This window comes from Scyliorhinus torazame, chromosome 22, assembly GCF_047496885.1.
Source record: "Scyliorhinus torazame isolate Kashiwa2021f chromosome 22, sScyTor2.1, whole genome shotgun sequence".
Taxonomy (NCBI): Eukaryota; Metazoa; Chordata; class Chondrichthyes; order Carcharhiniformes; family Scyliorhinidae; genus Scyliorhinus; species Scyliorhinus torazame.
The window spans coordinates 92,680,434-92,697,111 of NC_092728.1; the positions used below are offsets into that span (position 1 = coordinate 92,680,434).

At 47.2% G+C, this 16,678-nt stretch overlaps 1 protein-coding gene across 2 annotated transcripts in view; it reads right to left on the minus strand.

The window, feature by feature from the left end:
- Nucleotides 1-16,678, minus strand: part of cfap77 (cilia and flagella associated protein 77) — a 296,201-nt gene that overhangs the window by 138,616 nt on the left and 140,907 nt on the right. The gene's annotated exons all lie outside the window — the stretch shown is intronic.

Genomic DNA, 16,678 nt, shown 5'->3' on the forward strand with positions numbered 1-16,678 from the left:
GCAAGGATCTGAAGAGTGGTCCTATAGAGGGACCGGCAGTCACACGGGGGGTTAGGGCTGCCGAACCTGCTTTACTACTATTGGGCGGGGAATGCGGAGAGGTTGGTGGGTTGGTGGAGGGAGGGGGGTGGGGGGGGGATCAGGAGTCCACTTGGGTCAAGATAAGGGCCAGATTGTGTGAGGGGTCGGGATTGCAGGCGCTGGTGATGGCCCCACTCCTGTTCTCCCCGAGGACGTTTTCGGGGAACCTGGTGGTGGTGGCTATGCTAAATATATAAGATAATTATGGCAGCACTTTAAAGCGGGGAAAGGGCCGAGGATGATACCGGCCAGGGATAATCATATAGAATGTTACAAAAGTTACAGCACAAAGGGTGGCATGTGGCGCAGTGGTTAGCACTGGGACTACGGCGCTGAGGACCCGGGTTCGAATCCCGGCCCTGGGTCACTGTCCGTGTGGAGCTTGCACATTCTCCCCATGTCTGCGTGGGTTTCACAACCCAAAGATGTGCAGGTTAGGTGGAATGGCCATACTAAATTGTCCCTTAATTGGAAAAAAAATAATTTGATACTCTAAATTTATTTCTTTTTAAATGGTTTTAAAGTTACAGCACAGAAGGAGGCCATTCAGCCCATCTTGCCCATGCCAGCCCTAGGACACCCAAGTAACTTTCTAATCCCAACCTTCCTGCACCCAGTCCATAGCCCTGTAGCTGAGTGCACTTGAGGTGCATATCCAGGTACCTTTTAAAAGAGTTTTGTGTCTCTGCCTCCAACACCAACTCGGGCAGCGGATTTCACACTCCCACTACCCTCTGCATAAAAAAGCTTTTCCTCATGTCCCCTCTACACCATCAGCCGCTTATCTTGAATCAATGTCCCCTGGTTCTAGAATTCTCCACCAGGAGACATTTTATCCTGTCCACCATATCTCTTCCCCTCATAATTCTGTACACTCAATTAAGTCACCCCTCAGCCTTCTTTGCTCCAAGGAAAATAACCCCAACCTATTCAATCTCTCCTCGTAGCCACACTTTTCTAGCCTTGGCAACATTCGCGTTTGAGCCGGCTGGGGTGGACGGCAGGTTTAGGGGATGGGAGGACAAGGGAGTGACAGTAATGGGGGATTTGTTCCTGAAGGGACTTTTTGCGAATTTGGGGGATTTCGCAAAGAAGTATCAGCTCATGCAGTCGGAGATCCTTGCAAGTTCGGAATTTTGCGAGGAAAGTTTATTTGAGTTTTCCGGTTGCACCTCCTGCCTTGTTGGTGGAGAAGGTCCTGTCGTTGGCCTGGTTGAAGGAGGGTAAAACTTCAGTTATCTATGGAAGACTGCTGGCGGAGGAAGGGCTTGCTGGAGGGGATTAAGGTGAAATGGGAGGAGGAACTATGGGATGAAGTAGAAGAGGGGGTGTGGTGTGAGGCCTTAAGGAGGGTTGTGATATGGTACAAATTAAGTAATGGCATGATGGGAAAACTGGTCAATGGGAAGACTGATCAAAAGGTTTGATACAACACCAGAAAGACTGAAACTACTCATTCCAGGCCCAGGTAAAGAATGCTGCCCTAACCATTTTCAGACTAGTATGGCCATAGGCCAACTCTGCATAACTTGAAGTCTGAAAAGATCAGCGAAGGTCGAGCCATTCCAAAACACCGGACCTCGGCAACTCCTGATAAAACTAACTCGTCATAACCCAGGGCCGTAGGAATTTAAAACAAAGATAAGTTCAGGAAGAAACAAATCTATTCTGACCTTTCAATGTTCCCTCCGAGGACTAAATAATGGTATGAGTGATATGACCAAACATGGTCTGGTCTTTGTTTCCGTTTGTATTTCCGATCAAACTCCTGACCAAACTGTTGTCACATAATCTTGATAAAGTTAATGCATAAATATTGAGCTAATTCTCCACAAAAAGTGCGGAACTTGTGAAAGACTGAGCAGTTTTGTTGACTGCTCTCTGACTTCAAGTTTCAGCCATTACTGCAGGCAGTTGTTTTCGACAATAAAGCTTGTTATTCTGTCTTAACGAGTGTGTTGTATCTTTCTACTACAGAAGCGAAAATATTGACTTTGACATTTGGCGCAAGCGAGCAGTTACCAATATCCTGAGTGAATTCCGTGGGGGACTGAAGAAGTGATCGAGCCAGACCCTGAGGAAAGAGACAGACGCCGGCACAAGGTAAGATTAACCTGGTCTCTCTCTCCCTCTCGGATTAGTGGTGCGACACCTCATCCCTGACAGAAGTAACTAAACAGGTGACGGTGCTTGAATCTAAATTGTACTTATTAAATTGTTAGTGGAGTACTGCAGGTCAGGGACCCCAATTGTGGTTAGCCTTAGGGGTCAGGGACCTCTTGCTTGTTTTGCAGGTTTAAATTTGGGTCAGGGACCCTGCAATTTGATTTGGTATCAGGGATTTTTTTTGATTGCCAGGGGCACATTTTATTGATATTATGGGACAGAGTTTAGACAAAACCGGGGGCAATTCCCCTCTATTTTTCATGTGCTCTGAAAACCCTGCTCACGAATGTAATTTACGTAAATTATCTGCAGCGCTGAACAATAAATTGGGTAACGATATTTGGCCACTAGGGGGCACTTGGAACTACGATAATTGCATTTCTGCTGAGAAAATCATTTGGCAGAGAAACGCCGGTTTTAAGTGGAAGCTTTTAATCTCAGAGTGGAAGAAGCAGTCCAGTAAGCGCCACGAACAATCACTATTAATGAGTTGGAGAGATAACGCCCGTAGAAAAGGGATTGATGATTGTGTGGATGGTAAAGCAAAAAATTGGGAGACTTTAAAGCTGGAATATGAACTTTGGGATAGAAAGCATAAACAACAAGGCGAAAATAAAAAATCTCCAACCAATATGCAAAATTAAACAAAAGGAGGATCCTCCCAGTTGCTCTGGCATGCCGATTTTTCTCTTTTCAGGTGATACGGAAGAGGAGGAGGATTTAACCCCTAGACCGCACCCTCATCCTGCACACCCTGACCCTACAATTCCACCGTCCCAAGTCCAGACTCTCCCTTATGGTCCCACTGCCAATGAAACTCCTGCTAACGCATCCCCCGTAGCAACTCGGTTGTTGTATTATCAGGTATTGCTGTATCTAAGAGGCTGATGACCATTGGTTAAACCTAGGAGTTTACCATTGGCTGTTGATACATTGCTCTGCCCTGACAGGCGGAGTATAAGAACTGGTGCCATCCCAGCAGCCTTCACCTTCTGTACCGAAGCTGCTGGGGAACAGTTCTAGTCGATTAAAGCCTTCAGTTATGAAATCACTTCGTCTTGAGTGTAATTGATCGTGCATCAATTTAATCGACTAGACCTAAGCTGGAAGGATGGATCTCCGAATCAAACCGGAGTGCCTACAACTCAGCCCCCACGTGGAGAACACGGCTGCAATATTTAAACACTGGCTGGCGTGCTTTAAAGGCTACCTCGAGACGGCCGGAGGCACACCCTCAGGAGAACAGAAAATGCATCTCCTGCACTCAAGGGTCAGCCCTAGGATCTGCACCCTTATCGAGGAGGCGGAGGACTATGATGCCATGATCGAACTGTCAAAAGGACATTATATCCGCCCTGTAAATCAGGTCTACGCACGTCACCTGCTCGCAACTAGACGGCAAAGCCCCGGGGAATCGTTGGAGGATTTCTACCGGGCGCTACTGGTGCTGGGCCGAAACTGTGGCTGCCCACAAGTTTCGGGGAGCGAGCACATGGAACTTTTAATCAGGGATGCCTTCGTAGCAGGTATGAGCTCCTCAGAGATCCGCCAAAGACTCCTAGAAAAGGACACCCTGGGACTAAGAGAAGCACGGGCCCTGGCAGGGTCCATGGATGTTGCCTCCCAAAACGTGCAGTCCTATGCGCCCGACCACGCGGCGGTCCCCTGGGCTGCATGGCACCCCGCAGCGGCAGCCCCACAGACCTTCCCCATGACCCCGTAGGCCTGCGCTGAGAGACGGCCCGCTAACGCCGCCGGGCCCCGCTGTTTCTTCTGCGGGCAAGCAAATCATCCCCGCCAGCGCTGCCCAGCCCGCACCGCCACCTACAAAGGGTGCGGCAAGAAGGGCCACTTTGTGGGGGTCTGCCAGGCCCGCGCCGTGGCCGCCGCGGCAACCCCCCCCTTCAGGCCCCGACCGGCCAGCGCTCACCGCCACCCCCCTATCCTAGGGCCACGTGCGACCCACGGGCGCGGCCATCTTGCCACCCAGACACCACGCTGGACGGGTGGGCGCCGCCATTTTGTCCATCCCCGCCGCCATCTTGTCCATCCCCGGCCACCATGTACGACCCATGGGAGAGGCCACCTTGGATGGGGCCCCAGGCCCCCAGCATGGCCGACTACACGCTGCCCAAACAGAACTCGCAACTGCTTCATCTGGCCTCGGTGACACTGGACCAAAGCCGACCTCGGACACTCGCAGCAGCAACAACGACTGTCTTCATTAACGGCCATGAGACGTCTTGCCTGATTGACTCTGGGAGCACGGAAAGCTTTGTTCACCCTGACACGGTAAGGTGCTGTTCACTTGTTACCCACCCTGTAAACCAAAGGATCTCCCTGGCCTCCGGATCACACTCGGTGGAGATAAAGGGGTTCTGCCTAGCGAACCTCACTGTCCAAGGCAGGAGATTCAACAATTTCCACCTTTATGTCCTGCCGCACCTCTGCGCGGCTACATTCCTGGGGTTGGACTTCCAATGTAACTTGCAAAGCCTGACCTTTAAATTCGGCGGCCCTATACCCCCCCCTTACTGTCTGCGGCCTTGCGACCCTTAAGGTCGACCCATCTTCCCTGTTTGCGAACCTCACCCCGAATTACAAACCCGTCGCCACCAGGAGCAGACGGTACAGTGCCCAGGACCGAACCTTCATCAGGTCAGAGGTCCAAAGGCTGCTGAGGGAAGGGGTCATCGAAGCAAGCAACATTCCCTGGAGAGCTCAAGTAGTGGTGGTAAAGACCGGGGAGAAACATAGGATGGTCATTGACTACAGTCAGATCATCAACAGGTTTACGCAGCTGGACGCGTACCCTCTCCCACGTATAGCCGACCTGGTAAACAGGATCGCGCAATACAAGGTCTTCTCCACGGTGGATCTCAAGTCCGCCTACCACCAGCTACCCCTCCGTAATAGTGACCGCAAGTACACTGCCTTCGAAGCAGATGGGCGGCTCTATCAATTTTTAAGAGTTCCCTTTGGTGTCACTAATGGGGTCTCGGTCTTCCAGCGAGAGATGGACAGAATGGTTGACCGGTACGGCTTACGCGCAACGTTCCCGTATCTGGATAACGTCACCATCTGCGGCCATGACCAGCAGGACCACGACACCAACCTCCATAAATTTCTCCAGACCGCGGAAATCCTTAACTTAACGTACAATAAGGATAAATGCGTATTTATCACCAATCGTCTAGCCATTCTAGGCTACGTAGTGCGAAATGGAGTTATAGGCCCCGACCCTGAGCGCATGCGTCCCCTTATGGAGTTCCCCCTCCCTCACTGCCCCAAGGCCCTGAAGCGCTGCCTCAGGTTTTTCAGTTATTACGCCCAGTGGGTCCCTAACTACGCAGACAAAGCCCGACCCCTAATCCAGTCCACAACCTTCCCCCTGTCGACGGAGGCCCGCCAGGCCTTCAGCCGCATCAAAGCAGACATTGCAAAGGCCACGATGCGCGCCATCGACGAGTCCCTCCCCTTCCAGGTCGAGAGCGATGCGTCCGACGTAGCTCTGGCGGCCACCCTCAACCAAGCGGGCAGGCCCGTGGCCTTCTTCTCCCGTACCTCCATGCTTCCGAAATTCACCATTCCTCGGTCGAAAAAGAGGCACAAGCCATAGTTGAAGCTGTGAGACATTGGAGGCATTACCTGGCCGGCAGGAGATTCACTCTCCTCCTCGGACCAATGGTCGGTTGCTTTCATGTTCGATAATGCACAGCGGGGCAAGATTAAAAACGACAAGATCTTGCGGTGGAGGATAGAACTCTCCACCTTCAACTATGAGATCTTGTACCGTCCGGGGAAGCTAAACGAGCCTCCTGATGCCCTGTCCCGCGGCACTTGTGCCACTGCACAAGTGGACCGCCTCCGAGCCCTCCACGAGGACCTCTGCCACCCAGAGTTCACTCGTTTCTTCCACTTCATCAAGACCCGCAACCTGCCCTATTCCATCGAGGAGGTTAGGACAGTCACCAGGGACTGCCAAATCTGCGCGGAGTGCAAACCGCACTTCTACCGGCCAGAGAGGGCACACCTGATAAAGGCTTCTCATCCCTTTGAACGTCTCAGCTTGGATTTCAAAGGCCCCCTCCCCTCCACCGACTGCAACACGTATTTCCTGAACGTGATTGATGAGTACTCCCGGTTCCCATTCGCCATCCCCTGCCCAGACATGACCGCAACCACCGTCATCAAGGCCCTCCAGGGTATCTTTACACTGTTCGGTTTCCCCGCGTACATACACAGTGATAGGGGGCCCTCCTTTATGAGCGACGAACTGCATCAATTCCTGCTCAGCAGGGGCATTGCCTCAAGCAGGACGACCAGTTACAAACCCCGGGTAAACGGACAGGTGGAGAAGGAGAACGGAACGGTCTAGTAGACCGTCCTACTGGCCCTACGGTCCAGGGCCCTCCCAGTCTCCCGCTGGCAAGAAGTCCTCCCGGAATCCCTCCTCGCCATCCGGTCGCTGCTCTGTACAACTACCAATCAGACACCTCATGAACGTCTCCTTGTTTTCCCCAGGAAGTCCTCCTCCAGGACCTCGCTCTCAAACTGGCTAGCAACACCTGGACCCACCCTGCTTCGGAAGCACGTGCGGGCGCACAAGTCGGACCCATTGGTCGAGAGGGTCCACCTGCTGCACGCTAACCCCCAGTACGCGTTCCCCGACGGCCGGCAAGATACGGTCTCCCTATGGGACCTGGCGCCCGCCGGAACCCCACGCACACCCGAACAATTACCCCCACCCCAGCCCCCCCCACAGCACCTCACTGGAGGGTCAGTACTCCCGCCGCTCCTGCCTAGGCCCACCCACCCACCGACGCCCCCTACAGGCGCGCCCCCCCGTGTCAACCATTTGCCCAACAGCGCTGCCTGGGGGTGATGAAGCTGCCAGGGAGGCCAAAACCACGCTTCCGGAGTCGCAACCACCTGGACCCCCACCAGAATCACCACCGAAGCCCAGACGATCCAGAAGGATGACCAGGCCACCCGATCGACTGATTGCTTCGCTGTGACTTTAACTGTGAACGAACACTTTGTAAATATTCTCGACAGTCCTGTAAGGAGGTATCATGGGCAGCACGGTAGCATTGTGGATAGCACAATTGCTTCACAGCTCCAGGGTCCCAGGTTCGATTACGGCTTGGGTCACTGTCTGTGCGGAGTCTGCACATCCTCCCCGTGTGTGCGTGGGTTTCCTCCGGGTGCTCCGGTTTCCTCCCACAGTCCAAAGATGTGCAGGTTAGGTGGATTGGCCATGATAAATTGCCCTTAGTGTCCAAAATTGCCCTTAGTGTTGGTTGGGGTTACTGGGTTATGGGGATAGGGTGGAGGTGTTGACCTTGGGTAGGGTGCTCTTTCCAAGAGCCGGTGCAGACTCGATGGGCCGAATGGCCTCCTTCTGCACTGTAAATTCTATGATAATCTATGATACCTCTATATCTGATCATACCATGGTAAAGGTGACTGTTACCACTGACCACCACCCCCGCCGGACTCTTTTTTAACAGGGGGTGAATGTGGTATTATCAGGTATTGCGGTACCTAAGAGACTGATGACCATTGGTTAAACCTAGGAGTTTACCATTGGCTGTTGATACATAGCTCCGCCCTGACAGGCGGAGTATAAGAACCGGTGCCGTCCCAGCAGCCTTCACTTTCTGTACCGAAGCTGCTGGGGAACAAGTTCGAGTCGATTAAAGCCTTCAGTTATGAAATCACTTTGTCTTGAGTGTAATTGATCGTGCATCACCCTCTCATCCCATTTCTTTTCTATATTTTGTTTGACTCTAATTCACCATTTTTATTTCTCCATCTTACTTTCTATTTCCATTTTCCCACATCACATCCTTTCTGGCTCCCTGCAAGAGCAACACGCTACTCCGACTTCCCAGCCCTTCCCTCCTACCCCTGCAATTTATTTTTCTCTTCAGGTTCTTATCCGGTCCCCTTTTCAAAGCCTCCACCAGGCTCTCAAATTATACATTTAAATCATTTGCTGCATAAAATTATTTTTCCTCAGGTCACCATTGGTTCTTTTACCTGATTTTAAATGGGTCTCCTCTGGTCCTGGACCCTTACACCAATTGGAATAGTTTCTCTCTATCTGCTCTGTTTACCCCTCTCATGATTTTGAACACCTCTCAACCATCTCTGAGGAGATCAACCGCAGATTCTATTTTTTTTAATAATCTTTATTGTCACAAGTAGGCTTACATTTACATTGCAATGAAGTTACTGTGAAAAGCCCCCAGTCGCCACATACCGGCGCCTGTTCGGGTACACAGAGGGAGAATTCAGAATGTCCAAATTACCCAATAGCACGTCTTTCGGGACTTGTGGGAGGAAACGGAGCACCCGGAGGAAACCCACGCAGACACGGGGAGAAGGTGCAGACTCCGCATAAACAACCACCCAAGCCGGGGATTGAACCTGAAACCCTGGCGCTGTGATGCCATAGGGCTAACCACTATGCTACCGTGCTGCCCCAATCTTCCAATGGCTTCTCCAATCTACAAACATAACTGAACTCCCTCATCTCTGGGCCCATTTTTGTTAACCTTTTCTGCACATCCTTACTCAAGTGCAGTGCTCAGAATACTCCAGTTGAGGCCGAACAAGTGTTTTTAAAAGGTTCATCAATTGCGTTTGTACTCCATGGGGTGAATATTATGGGAGGGCTTATTGCCCAGCAATGCAATGATCAGTGGCGATGCCTCAGGAACTCTAAGGATGCCCAAGTAAAGACAGCATTGGATCCCAGAGGACCCCAACTCAGGTGGGTTCAGGGCTTTTGGGTGGTGAGAGATCAGGTACCCCAGGGGCAGGGTGGGAGGGATGGCAGGTTTTGGAGGCCAGGTGGATTTTGGAGGCCAGACAGTGGAGGCACAAAGGGGAGGGAGTATTCAATTTTGATGGTGTCCCTGATGCATATGGGGTATCCTCACCAACCCCCGGAAAAAATGTTCCTCCTTCCTTCCCACTTTTCCGCCTCAGATGGTGGGTGAAAAAAAATATTTTGTTCTCTCGCCCACCTACCTACATAAAGCACATTATGGTGTGGGCAACATAATGTCGGGTCAATTAATTTGTTAACATGCTCAATTGCTCATTTATGATTATTTTTATAATGGCAGGTAGGCAGCTGATTTTGGTGCCTGCCCATCTACCATATTATCTGAAACCAGCATGTCGGCATTGCTTTCACCACCTAACATCATCACGTCAAACGTTATGCATAGGATGGCAGCAGTCCTGATTTGCAAGTGTAAAATCTGTGTCCATTCCTTTATCTATAAAACCCAGAACCCTGTATGCATTATTAACCACTCTCTCAATCTGCCCTGCCACATACAACAATTCATGCTCCTGGTCTCTCTGTTCCTACTCTCTCTTTAGAATTGTGTCCTTTATTTATATTGCCTCTCCTTTCTCTTCCTTCCAAAATGTACATTCCTGTTATGGGCCAGGGTTTAGAGAACCCCAAAGTGTATCATGGAGTTCACCTGACCCACAACTTTTAATACATTGTGGTATGGGGAACACATGGCCCACTCTACAGGTGTGGTACCGCAGAAATGGAAAAGTATTTCTTAAAGCAAAACAATGTTTATTCTATGAACTCAAGTTAACCTTTTTAAAACATACAGTGAACATCTTAACAACCATCAATCCAAATACAACCCCCAAAGAATACAACACTAAGTAATCCTTAATAACTTCCCAAACAACATCCAGAAGACAAAAGAAACACCTTTTAACAGAAGCACATCAGGTTTACATTCACTACTGAAAACATTTATAATTCCGAATTCACCAAATGATCAAGAGATAGTCTTTTCATGGCAGAGAGATCAACAGTACACCTGCTTTGTCTGGCTTCAACTCCAACACTGAAAATGAAACTAAAGCACACCCTGCAGCAAACAGCCTAAAACGAAAGTAAAAAGCTGACAGACAGCCCAGCTCCACCCACACTCTGACATCACTGATAAACACCCATTTCTTAAAGGTACATTTCTCAAACACCCATTTCTTAAAGGTACTCTCACATGACACCACCCCCCAAGAAAAAAAAATAAACCATCAACTTCAAGATGGTTTAATTGTTCACCTTTTCACTATCCTTTAAGAAATGCACACAGTAAATATACTTTTTTGTTTTAAAAAACCCACACGCAAACAGGTACAATAATATAGTCCATTTTGTTTTCTTCTTCCTCCAACTGAAATTCCTTCTCGATTGAGTCTCTTTGAACAAGAAGGTCTTTGCACGATGCATCCATTTCTCTACGCCTCGGCATGTCTCTTTAAAGTCAGATACTTTCGTTCAATCTGATCACAGAGTCCCTTGTAATTCTCCAACACATGAGCATTGGTTATCACAGCTTTCAGGCAGTCAAATGCATGTTGAAACTCCGCTGTCCCCTGAAATTTTCAACGTTTCTTCAGCGAGTCTATCAGTGGAGCAACCACGCTACAAAGCTTTTTCACAAATGTTCGATCAAATCCACTCATGCCAAGAAATCGCATTATTTCCCGTCGTGTCGGGGGTATCGGAAACTCCCCAATAACTTTTGTTTTCACATCCCATGGGACCATTCGACCCTGTCCGATTGTATGGCCAAGGAAAATGACTTGGGCCTTTCCAAATTCACTTTTAACTAGGTTTATCACCAACCCCGCCTCCTGAAGTCGATTGAATAACTCCATCAGATGTTTTAAATGTTCTTTCCATGTCTGGCTGAAAATTACCAGATTGTCGATGTATACCGTACAATTGGGTAATCCTGAAACAACTTTGTTAGTTAACCGTTGAAAAGTGGCTGGGGCGTTTTTCATGCCAAATGGCATAACTTTGAATTGGTATATACCATCTGGAGTCAAAAAAGCTGAAATCTCCTTCGCCTTTTCGGATAAAGGTACCTGCCAGTAACCTTTAAGTAAATCCAGTTTGGAAATAAAAGCCGATTGTCCCACTTTCTCAATGCAATCCTCCAAATGTGGAATAGGATAAGAGTCCGTTCTTGTCACTGCATAACCTTTCGATAGTCCACACACAACCGTTGGGTACCGTCCGGTTTTGGTACCATCACTATGGGTGAGCTCCATTGGCTACAATCCACTTCAATTATGCCATTTTTAAGCATACTCTCAATCTCTTTGTTAACCTGTGCCAATTTTAAAGGGTTAAGTCTATATGGATGTTGTTTGATTGGAACAGCATTTCCCACATCTACATCATGTATAGCCATTTTAGTACTTCCCAATTTATCTCTACAAACTCTTTCAGGTCAGTCCGTTTTTCCTCTGGAAGGTAACTCAACAATTTATCCCAATTTTTAAGAACATCCTCATTTTCCAATTTAATTTGAGGTATGTCAAATTCACAGTCATCTGGATTTGGTTCGTCACTTTGAATTAGAATCATTAAAACCTCCTCCTTTTTCTCTCCTTCCCTTTCAAAGTACCTTTTAAGCATATTCACATGTCACACTCGGTGAGTCTTCCTTCTATCTGGTGTTTTTAACCACATAATTCACCTCACTTGATTTCCTTTCAATCTGATAAGAGCCACAAAACCTAGCTTTAAAGGTTCACCGACCACTGGTAACAATACTAAAACTTTATCTCCACAGGCAAAACTACGAACTTTGGATTTCTTGTCCATGACCCGTTTCATCACATTTTGTGCAACTTTCAAATGTTGTCTAGCCAATTTGCCTGCTCTATTTAATCATTCCCTAAAATTTGACACGTAATCCAATAATGTAATCTCCGATTTCTCACTCACCGATTTTTCCTTAATCAACTTAAGTGGTCCTCTTACCTCATGACCAAAAATTAGTTCAAAAGGACTGAATTTGGTTGACTCATTTGGTGCATCCCTAATTGCAAACAATACGAATGGAATTCCTTTATCCCAATCCTCTGGATAATCTTGACAATAAGCCCTCAACATTGTCTTTAATGTCTGATGCCACCTTTCTAAAACTCCCTGCGATTCTGGATGGTACGCAGTTGATTTAAATTGTTTTATTCCTAAGCTATCCATATCTTCTTTCATAATTGAATACTACTCCTCTCACCCTGAATTCCACATATTGCCACCTTTTCTGGCAACATTTTTCCCAAACTACATAACTCCTCATCTCTTGCCGTTAAAGATTGACTAGCTCCCGTATCTCTTAAAATTGTGACTTCTTTACCTGCTCTCCCTGATACACATCAGTAAACTTTACCCACACAAGTAAATTCTTTAAAGACATCTAGCACCTTCTTATCAATCATCTCTTGATCAGGCTGTACAATCTTTTGCACCTCCTTTGCTTCACTTGGGCTATCCTTTACCACTTCAACAAACCCCACTGTCTTGTCCTGTTTTACCATATCAGCCTTCCCAGTGCTTTTCTTCAACCACCAACACTGTGACTTTACATGGCCTAGTTTATTAGTGAAAACATTTGAAACTTTTCATTTCTTTTCCACCCTCCTGGATTTCTTTTTCAATCTGAGGTACACTCCCCTTATTATCTCCTATCAGATCACCTTTGCCTTTACCACTTGAGTATTTCTCATGTCCCCAGTTTCTATCCCTCACAGGCTGAAACTGATGTCGGAAACCAAGCTTTGATTTATTAACTAATTCATAATCATTTGCCATTTCTGCTGCTAACATCACAGTTTTAACCCTCTGCTCTTCCACATGAGTTCTCACTACATCAGGAATTGAATTTTTAAACTCCTCCAAAAGTATAATTTCTCGGAGAGCTTCATACATTTGGTCTATTTTCAAAGCCCTTATCCACCTATCAAAATTACTCTGTTTGATCCTTTCAAACTCCATGTATGTTTGACCAAATTCTTTCCTTAAATTTCTAATCCTTTGTCTGTAAGCTTCAGGCACTAGTTCATATGCACCGAAGATGGATTTCTTCACCTCCTCATACGTCCCAGATACCTCCTCCGGTAGTGATGCAAACACTTCACTAGCCCTACCTATCAGCTTTGTTTGAATCAGTAATACCCACACATCCTGTGGCCATTTCATTTGTTTAGCTACCTTCTCAAATGAAATGAAATAGGCTTCTACCTCCTTCTCATCTAACGTTGGCAATGCTTGGACATATTTAAATAGATCCCCACCAAGCCTTCGACTATGACGCTCTTTCACACTATCTTCATCACTATCCTCCAACTGTACGTTTCCCTTTACATCCTCCAATTTTAACTGACTGTCATGTTTCATGGCCATTTTCTGAAGTTCAAACTCTTTCTCTTTTTCCCTGATCTGTATCTCCCTTTCTCTTTCTTTTTGTTCTGCTCGGGCTATTCTTTCTTTTCTCCTTTCTTCTCTCCTTTTCTTTTTCCTCTCTATCTCTTTCGTATTTAAGCTGCTTTAATTCTTTCTCATGTTCCATTTGTTTAATTTGCAACTGAATTTTGTCATTTCCAATGAGTCAATCTGTATCTCAGGCAACGTTAAATGCTTAGCCACCGCCATAATGACCTCATCTTTTCGCATTTTGTCAGGTAATGTTAACTGCAATGTTTTTGCCAAATCTAACAGTCTGCTTTTAGTCCCTGCCCGTAAGGTACTGCGTGTGACCGTCTCCACCCCCAAAAGCCTCAGAGCCTTGAAAGAGCCATTGTCCACAACACCCTCCCCACTTAAACTGGAATACCACACGTAAAAAGCAACCACAATATGCTCACCCATCACTGTCTTTAAGTTCACTGAGCCAATCCAATAGATAATTTATTCCGGACGAGCCCCCAGTTTGTTTTGGGCCAGGGTTTAGATACCCCCAAAGTGTATCATGGAGTTCACCTGACCCACAACTTTTAATAGATTGTGGAATGGGGAGCACACGGCCCACTCTAAAGGTGTGGTACAGCAGAAATGGAAAAGTATTTTTTAAAGCAAAACAATGTTTATTCTATGAACTTAAGTTAACCTTTTTAAAATATACAGTGAACATCTTAGCAACCATCAATTCAAATACAACCAACATCCAGAAGACAAAAGAAACACCTTTTACCAGAAGCACATCAGGTTTACATTCACTACTAAAAACATTTATAATTCCGAATTCACCAAATGATCAAGAGATAGTCTTTTCATGGCAGAGAGATCAACAGTATACCTGCTTTGTCTGGCTTCAGCTCGAACATTGAAAACAAAACTAAAACACACCCTGCAGCAAACAGCCTAAAACAAAAGTAAAAAGCAGACAGACAGCCCAGCTCCACTCACACTCTGACATCACTGATAAACACCCTTTTCTTAAAGGTACATTTCTTAAACACCCATTTCTTAAAGGTACTCTCACATGACATTCCACACTTTGCCACATTATATTTAATCTGCCACATGTCTGCCCAATCCACCACTGTTATGGTCTCAGGTGATGTTATAAATGACCAGGAAGATTGCAGAATGGAACCCTGGCTCAAAAGACATTTTTCATTAAAACATGGAGGAACAAAGTCACAGGACTGCTAATTGGCTTTAACAGTAAGAAATGTTTTTACTAAACATGGAACAATTGCATTATAATACAATACTCCTTCATTCCTCTCCCCCTTAGCTTCACAATTAAACACAGATCTTAAGGTTAACACGGATGACAAACCATATTTTATGCTACAACAGAATCTCCCCTGATTATCGTCACATGCGTTTCCAAACTTCTCTCCCAAAAAATCACTTTAAAACCTTTGTTCACAATAATGCTTTCCATTAGCAGTTTGCATTCTGAAATCCAGTCCATGTTTTACAAATTACTCTTGTTTTATTTTTTTTAAATGTTTTTTATTGGATTTTTGCACAGAGTATAATTTGCTGTTATGTACACAGGATATGATATATCTATATATATGCAAGTAGGCATCCGTTGCCCCTCGCTTCTCCCGGTCGGATTTCGCTGCCGCTTTAGCCAGCCCTCCAGTCCTCCGCCTGTGTTCTCCTTTTTCTCTGTTCCTGTGGATGTCAGGTTGGTTAACGTTTCCCTGCCTCCCCCCCTAACTCCCAGGCTCTCCTCTATTGTTCCCTGTCTCTTCCCCCCTCCCCCACCCCCTCACCCCCTGCGGTTCGCCTTTCCTTTCCTCCTCACCCCCCCCCCCCCCGTGGTTCACCTTTCCTTCCTCTTAGAATGAGTTGTCCCCGTCCCCCCTCTCCCGTTCTATCTCCCTCTCTCATGCTTTGGCTGCTTTCCCCTGGTTCCTGGCTACCTGGCTATTCTTCTCATTGTTTGTTGGCCACAGACAAGTCCCGGAACAATCGGGCGAATGGCTCCCACGTTCTGTGGAAGCAGTTGTCTGACCCTCGGATGGCGAATTTGATTTTCTCCATTTGGAGAGATTCCGAGAGGTCGGACAGCCAGTCTGCAGCTTCAGGTGGTGCTGCTGACCGCCAGCCGAACAGGATTCTACGGCGGGCGATCAGGGAGGCAAAGGCAACGGCGTCTGCTCTCCTCCCCAGAAACAGATCTGGCTGGTCTGAAACCCCGAAGACCGCCACTTTCGGGCATGGCTCCACCCTCACCCCCACCACCTTGGACATTGCCTCGAAGAAGGCAGTCCAGTACTTCACAAGTCTGGGGCAGGACCAGAACATGTGGGCGTGGTTGGCCGGGCCTCCTTGGCACCATTCACATCTGTCCTCCACCTCCGGGAAGAACCTACTCATACGGGTTCTTGTTAAATGGGCTCTATGTACCACTTTTAGTTGCATCAGGCTGAGCCTTGCACAGGTGGAGGTGGAGTTGACCCTATGCAGTGCTTCGCTCCAGAGTCCCCACCCTATCTCAATCCCCAGGTCCTCCTCCCATTTCCTTCTTGTTGCGTCCAGTACGCTGTCGGCCCCTTCTACCAGTCGGACAAATTACTCTTATAAACATTGCTTCCGCTCCACCTTTAACAGCAAGTACCCTCCAGGATTTTACACCAACCCTTTTAGGATTTCTTTGACTTGACTACTGTATAATCTGTTCACAATTGCTTTAACTCTCGATTCCGAGACTCTGGTAAAATGGCATCAAATGTTTTATCTACCTCTGAAATCTGCTGTCCCATTTTAAATCTGGTTACTTTCACTTAGAACACTTTGTTTGCTCTTCCTTGAATTCTTCTGAATAATACCTCAGTTCCTGTTCTCATAACTTCAGTCATCTTAGACACTCTTTCTATCCCAATCCTTTGGTTATCTGTCATCTTAGACACTCTTTCTATACCAATCCTTTGGTTATCTGAACTGTAACTCATTCCTTAGTGTTATAACCTCCACAAGACCCACAGGGACGACCCGATTAATCTCCCTGTGAGCCTCATGGAGTATGAACCCTTCTGCTGAGGGTGGAGGCCCATCAACAGACTAGTTAATTCAGTCTCATAAAAGCCGGCCCAGTCGGAGCAGAGCTGCAGAGCA